Raw genomic sequence first — 8,017 nt, forward strand, 5'->3', positions numbered from 1 at the left:
CTGTATCCCTGGCCTGATGACAGGGTCATCTACTTGATGTCCAAGGATCTAACTACCAGATCCACCTCTGTCCACCTGCCACCCACAGCCACCCTCTGTGAATGGTGAGACAGCCTGCATCTCCCAGTCAGCCTCACAGCCTCCAAACCACAACCACACAGGTGACCTCCCAGAGATGTGCTGGGTGCTCCAAGGATACTCAGCCAGACCTGAGAGAATACAGTTTGTCACACAGGAAGTGCTAGAAATCCTTCACCCAGAGCAACTAGGCCCAGTGTCAGCAGTGACGAAAGGCTGCTGTCTATCTAAAGTGAATATCCTGGAGTCACGCATCTCTCTCTCCCCCTGGAAACTGTCTTTTGACCCTCTCCTTTTAATTCATCTGGGGCCATGCGTCCCTGAAGGATACCAAGCGTGGAGATGACTTATTTATACAAGTCACTTTCAGTAGATAAAAACAAATGTTATTTATATTGAAGTATATTTATGTTAAAGAGTTTAGAGATATATGTTGTTTGGAAAATTGCTGTCTCTTATAAGTTTTCTTATAAGTTTTTAGATGAGGGTTATATCAGGTTTGGGTACATAAATATTTCTCTTAGGTTTTTAATCTTTTATCTTTTTTACCTGTTTTATACCTCAGTGGTACTACCACATAATCTTATAAATACAAAATTTTCATTTGATGTTCAATCATTAATGTAAATATGAAGTTGCTGTTATTTAACTTGCTTGACAAGTTTTTCTGTCACTGTAAAGTATGTACTGGAAGACAGCACAGGTGCTGTGTGCTTTTGAGGAGCACAGCACAGTGCATTTGTGGGGCAAGTGAATAAAGTTGAAAATCTTCTTACCTTGATGCATGTGATCATGTCATTCTAGATTGTTGTATGCTGTCATACCATGCTGCTGTGTAACAGGGCTGTTGTTAACTGACCAAAATTTGTGCCTGTAAAGGAAAAACACCTCAATTATTTTTCATGTAGGAAAACAACAGAGAAAGTTGCAGAACTGAAACTAGAGACTAGAAACAGGAAACACAGGGAGGATATTGAGAGACACACCACAGGAAGATGAACGAAAATTCAGGACAACTGTATAACAATCTTAAATCTAAAATCAACGAGAGGCATCTCAACAGGAGATGCCTTCCTGGTAATGGTTCAAGGATGGGGACACACATGGAATGGCAGACTTTGCTACTTGAGTCTCAATGGGAGTCTTTTCTACAACCTCTGTTTTTAGTTTTACAAAACAGAAGAATATGCAAAAGGTATTCTTGAAATAGAAACTCATGGAGGGACATGGAGGTACTAGAGCAGTTTGAGGAGGATGAGATGAGAGGAAGAGCTGAAGCTGGTAAACAGGCACAGAGAGGAGGAGCTAAGAATGTGGACACTGAGTGACTGCAGACAAGCATCTTGAGAAAAGGGAGCAGAGGAGAATATGGAGCAGCTGTGGAAAGGAGCAGGGGAATTAAAGTATCAGCCAGAAGTAAAACAAAGGTAAGAGAGGTGGTAACACAGTCAGTGATGGGGTGCAATAAGTGGTTAGAGAGCCAAGTGGAGATGATGGGAAGGTCCTGGAAAGGTCCAACATGGAATGAGCTTAAGGTTGGGTGGATGTGTTAGAAGAGGAATGACAGTTGGGTAAGTGGAGCAACTGAAGAGGTAAAAGTTCCAAGGAGGGAGAAACCATTAAGGTCGGGCACAGTGCAGTGTAATTCTGATGCTGATCAACTGCTTGGAGGTCTCAGGCTACAGGTTGAGACCACAGGGTCCCTCTGCACTGCATCAGCTTTCCGCTCCAGGTTTCCCAGGTCATTCACAGTTCTCACCAGTGGCAGCAAATTCGGGGATTCCATGATTCTATTGTATAATTCTCCATAACATCTCACTGAGGTTAGGAAAGCTTAAATCCTATCATGTCAAAAAGAACACAAATTATGACCAGCTAATAGAAGAGGCACATGGCTGAAGGTCTAGGAAGGGCCGAATGAAACTGTCACGTCCTCAGGATGCAACATCTTCAGAGGACATGGAGGTACAGGACCAACCAGGGAAGCTCACCTTGGTGTCAGCCTCCTGAGTTTTACTGGGATTTCACTTAGCATTTGTAGGAGTGGATGAGTAGAGCAACACAGCGGGCTCAGGTCCTGCCCTCTGGGTCCTCACCACAGAGTGCAGGAGACAGCTGTGTGTCCAGGGAAGAAGACAAGGGAAGCGGGTGTGGACAGGGACGGGACATCACGACGTCAACAAGACAGCGTGGGGGGCACCAGGCTGCGTCATGTCTCCAGACTGGTTCTGTCTTCCCGATCGCTGTGCGGGAGGCGCCCTTCCGAAGTCCCTGACCAGCGAAGTCCTCTCGAGGGAAGGCCCGTCCTGGGCAATTCCGGGCGGGCAGGCAACCAACTCCGACTTCTCGGCCAACCGAAGTCGGCCTTCCTATTCCCACTGCCAGGTCGACTTCCTGGCCACACCGGAAGTCCGGAAGTCGGTGATCCCAGGCCCTCAGCAGGACCCATGCTGGGACTCTATTTCCCAAGAGTCTGTGCGCCCCCGTTAGGGACCGTCTGAAACGTGCCCGCCTCGTGTGACAGCTCAGGGGAGACATGCTGGGAGCACTGGCTGCCCACAGCCCTCCCACCCTCCAGGGTTCTCCTTAGTTCAAGGAAGTCTTTAATGGAATGTCAGAATGCATTTCCTTCACCTGGCCTTTTTCCTGATTGTCCCTTGATTCAGTGATGGCTACAAAAATCTATACAAGTGGTAAATGGTAGAGACGTGCAGACTCGTGGCATAGACAATTCCCTAATGTAAATATTATCCTAGAGTCTTGTGGTGTGTCAGCTGCGGGGGATACTGGACGAGTGGTACATTGAACTTCTGTGTACTGTCTTCACAAGTTTCTTTGAATCTGTAAGTATCTAAAATAAAAAAGCAAAATTTCCACACATTTGTTGACTGAATATTACTGAACTGGGAAAGCACTGTCTATTTCTCATTTTATGAATCTCTAGGAAAGACTGGTCTAATCTACAGATGGACTCACAGGGGTAGAAGCTGGGCTAAGCTTTGGGAAAATGTCACAGAAATATCTGTATCATTAGTTTGGTGATAAACAAATGGTCAATTAAATTTTCCCCACATTATCAAAACATGCACATAAAATGAATGCTCTTGTTACATACATTAAATATAACAAGTTGATTTTGAAAACAACACAAAAATTATATTTTCTGATTTTGGACAATTATACGGCACACGGAAGGTAGCCATGACTGCCGAGCTGCCTTTTACTCATTCCCCCTCCCCCTTTTACTAATACCACACCTATTTTATTTTTTCAACTTTCCAGTTGGTGTGACATATGATTAGTTCAGGCTATGTTATATGAAATCAAAACTCTGAGTAATCACAGGACACAAAATGAGTGTTGGGGCTGGCTTCTGCGACAGGAGTCCTGGGCGGCCTGCTGGACTCTCTTGTGCCACTCGGTTGTTTCTTTCCAGTTCTCTCAGTATTTTGCCATCATAACGCTGCTTTCCCTTGTTCTCTTCCTTACTCATAAGCCATCCCAGACCCCCAACTCACTGCAGCCCCTTCGGGTCCAGTCACAATGTCCTGGGTGTGCTACTTGTCTTCTGAAGTCCAGCAGCCTCATTTTCTTCTCATAAGTAATTATTTTTGCCTAATTAATTCTATGCTGTCATTTCAATGTTCTCATCTGATCCACTCTGTGTGAGTTATCATCACATCAAACCCTGATTCCTTTGCCCTCCTGCTGTTCTGCTGTAATCACTCAACACGTTTGAATTCTCCCCCTTCTCCTTCCCTAAGGAGCTCCTTAGGGAAGCTGCTCCTCTGACCTGCAACTACAGCTTCACTGCTGTCACCCCTCAGCTCTGCTCAGCCTCCACATGCAGCTCTGCATGTTCTTTGGTTCCAGAAGCCTGGATGCTCCAACTCTGCCATATTCTTGTCCTGATTGCTCCTGACGTCCCCTCTTGAGAGTGACAGTCCTTCTGTCATCGCAATGCATTTCCTAAGTGACTCCCTTGATTTGTCCCTTCTCAGCTTTCCGTGGCCTCCAGCCCCTCTCACCTTCTCAGCTGTCCACTCTCTTCATCCTGGGAGTCGTGTGGGCTTCCCCTTCTCAGTGACCTTCCCGTATCTTCAGCTGGACTCACTGCAGGCTTCTCTCGACCTCTGGGCTTAGATCACAGCACTGTTCTCCAGCCTTTCCAAATGCTCCCCCCTGACCTCTGTAGCCTGGCCGTGACTGATAGGTTGCTCACGTGCATCATGGGTTTCCTGGACAACCCTTTTGTCACTCAGGTCTACTCTCATCTCAGCTGCTCATAGGTCCTCTTGTGCCCACATCTGCCATCCTGTGTGGGTCCAGAGCTACTTGAGTACCATTGATTCCTTTGTGTCTCAGAAACAGGATCTGTTTCCAAGCTGCAGACAAGAAGTCTGCTCAATCTTTAAAATTTCCTATGCACTTTTTAAATGTTTTTCTAATTGGTTATACTTGACAGTAAAATGCATTTTGACACATTTTACACAAATGGAGCATAACTTCTCATTTCTCTGACTATTCATGGTGCTGAGTCATACCAGTAGTGTATAGGATAATATACATGTATGTCTCAATCATCTGCTCTGCCCCATCCCTTCTTTCACTCCCCTCTGCATAATCCAATGTTCCTTTATTCTTCCCTACCCACCCTGCACTATGCATCAGCATTTGCTTATCAGAGAAAACACTCAGCCTTTGGTATTTTGGGGATTGGCTTAACATGATATTCTCTAGTTCCATCCATTTACCTGAAAATGCCATAATTTCATTCCTCTTTAAGGCTGAGTAATATTCCATTGTGTGTATGTATCACATTTTATTTAACCATTTATCTTCAGGGCACCTAGGTTGGTTCCACTGATGAGGCTGCATCACTGGTATGCTGACCAAGGAGTGGGAAGCTGCATCAAATTGTGATTCCATTCCAAGTTTTCTGAGGAATCTCCATACTGCTTTCCATAGTGGTTACTTCAATCTGCAGTCCCAGCAGGAATGTTGAGTGTACCTTTATCTCCACATCCTTGCCAGCACTTATTGCTTGTATTCTTGAAAACTGCCATTCTGATTGGAGTGAGATGAAATCTTAAGATTAGTTTTGATTTGCATTTCTCTAATTGCAAGAGATGATGAACATTTTTTCATGTTTGTTGGTTTATTTTTTTTCTCATTTGTGAAGTGTCTGTTCAGTTCCTTAGCCCATTTTTTGACCGGATTATTTGTTTTCTTGGTGTTAAGTTTTCTGAGTTCTTACATACCATGGAGATTAGTGCTCTATCTGAGGTACGTGTGCTAAAGGTTTTCTCCCAATCTGTAGGCTCTTTCTTCCCATTTTTGATTGTTCCCTTTGCTGTGAAGAAGTTTTTGAGTTTGAATCCACCCCATTTATTGATTTTTAATTTTACTTCATTTGCTTTAGGAGTCTTGTTAAGGAAGTCAGGTCCTAAGATGACAAGATGAAGATTTAGGTCTACTTTTTCTTCTATTAGGCACAGGGTCTCTGTTCTAGTGCCTAAGTCTTTGATCCACTTTTAGTTGATTTTTGTGCAGAGTGAGAGACAGAGGTTTAACTTCATTTCACTGCATATGTTTTCCCGGCACCATTTGTTGAATAGGCTATCTTCTCTCCAATGTATGTTTTTGGAACCTTTGTCTAGTATGAGATAACTGTATTTATATGGGTTTGTCTCTTTGTCTTCTGTTCTGTACCATGGTCTACCTGCCTATTTTGGTGCCAATAAAATCCTGTTTTGTTACTACTACTCTGTAGTATAGTTTAAGGTCTGGTATTGTGATGCCTCCTGCTTCACTCTTCTTGCTAAGGATTGCCTTGGCTATTCTTCGTCTCTTAATTTTCAAATGAATTTCACAATTGCTTTTTCTTGTTCTGTGAAAAATGTCATTGGGATTTTAATAAGAATTGCATTGAATCTGTATAACATTTTTGGTAGGATGGCCATTTTGACAATACTAATTCTGCCTATCAAAGAACATGGGAGATCTTTCCATCTTCTAAGGTCTTCTTTAATTTCTTTCTTTAGTGTTCTATAGTTTCATTGTAGAGGTCTTTCACCTCTTTGTTAGATTGATTCCCAAGGTTTTTTTTTTTTTTAGGCTGCTGTGAATGAGGTTGTTTTCCTAATTTCTCTTGCAGTGAATTCATCCCTATGCGCTTTTTTTTTCTTTTTTTTTTTAAAGCAAATGACAAAGACCCAGTTTACCAGCTTTTTTAAACCTAAGCTTAACATTACATATTTAAACAATTGTCAAAACTTTACTAAGTTGCCAGCATTCATGCACAACTAGAAAACATCCTTAAGTTTATAGTAAACCAGAAATGTATTACCATTAATGCATTAATATCTTTCATTACTAAATACTGGGGGGGGGCGGGGAACAAATTATTTCTACAGGAGATTCATCCTGGCAATGTTAGCTCACAGCAGGCTGACACTACTTGGCTCACATGTCAAACACAATGGAAAGCAGATCCATGCTGGTGTTAGAATACAATCTTGTCCTAGCACTACTCAAAGTCAAGGCTCACCTTGGATTACGTTTAATAAAAAAGCAAAGTGCATACAGAGATTACAATAATTTTAAAGACAAAAAAAATGGTCCTATTGTGTGGGACTCAAAAGTCTATGACAAATAGGGGCTCCGATGAGCTGTTTATAAATACTTCAGATTAGGTACAATTATACTGAAAGTCGAGTTCGTCTGAAATCTTCAAAAAAATGTTCCTGTTAATCCTCAAATGGTGCTTGTTATACTTTAACATTTCTGTTAAATGCGTGCGTTGAATTACTTGTTATCCAAGCGTAGCAGCTGCTCCTTACCATTTATCGTTAAGGACTTTAACTGGCCGTCTCTTCAACTTCTACTCTTTCTTGACCATTCTCGACAATTCTTTTTGTAGTGATTTTTCTGCCATTTACTATTTTGGTAGAAGTTGATATAGATTTGAAGTTACCCATCCCGCTGCCGCCAAATGATGTAGAAGAGAATGAAGTAAGGCCACCGTGACCTAGTGACCCAAATGAAGTAAATCCTGTATCAAATGAAGAAAATCCACCTCCAAATGATGGAAATCCACTGAAAGCAGAGAAAAATGAGCCTGCACCTCGGTTTCTGCTTCCTCGGGGACCCCTTCGGTTCCCAAAAAAGTCTTCAAATGGGTCTTCAAAGAAGTCGAACGAAAACGGGTCCCTTCCACCAAAAAATTCCCTGAAGACATCATCTGGGTTCCGGAACGTGAAGCCAAACTCAAAAGGACTGTCAAAATGACTTCCACCTCCACCTCCACCATTTAAGCCTTCTTTGCCATACTTGTCATAGATGTCCCGTTTTTTAGCATCTGATGACACCTCATACGCCTCAGCTACTTGTCTGAATTTTCTCTCTGCTTCTTCTTTATTCTCAGGATTTTTGTCTGGATGCCACTTTAGTGCCAGTTTCCGATATGCCTTTTTGATATCCTCGGGAGAGGCATGTCTCGGCGCCTAGAACTTCATAGTAATCCACCATGTTTTAACAGATCGTTGGAACGAGTCCGAGGACGCGGCGGACGGGACCGGACGGGGCGGGCGGCCGGGTGCTCGCGGTCCCGCACGGCTGCGCTGGTGGCGGCGGCTGCCTCCCTATGCGCTTTTTTATAAGTCACAGAATGTTCAACTCAGTGAACCACAGCAATCAAAGCAGGGAAGACTCAAACATTTCCAGAGGTATTTTCTAAGAAAACATTGCGGAAATCTCTAATATATAGGAAAAAATTATCATTTAAATGGAGGGCCAGGCACGGTGGCAAATACCTGTAATTCCAGAGGTTCCAGAGGCAGGGTCAGGAGGATTGCAAGTTCAAAACCAGCTTCAGAAACAGCAAGATACTAATCGACTCAGTGAGACCCTGTCTCTAAATAAAATACAAAATAGGGCT

General features: G+C 43.1%; 1 pseudogene across 1 annotated transcript; it reads right to left on the reverse strand.

Moving 5' to 3' along the window:
• Positions 1-6,762: 6,762 nt before the first annotated feature.
• Positions 6,763-7,729, reverse strand: LOC306649986 (dnaJ homolog subfamily B member 6-like; annotated as a pseudogene). The gene has a single exon. The product of its transcript is annotated as a dnaJ homolog subfamily B member 6-like (transcript).
• Between the last annotated feature and the right edge of the window lie 288 nt (positions 7,730-8,017).

Source organism: Sciurus vulgaris (assembly GCF_902686455.1).
Source record: "Sciurus vulgaris genome assembly, chromosome: 18".
Taxonomy (NCBI): domain Eukaryota; kingdom Metazoa; phylum Chordata; class Mammalia; order Rodentia; family Sciuridae; genus Sciurus; species Sciurus vulgaris.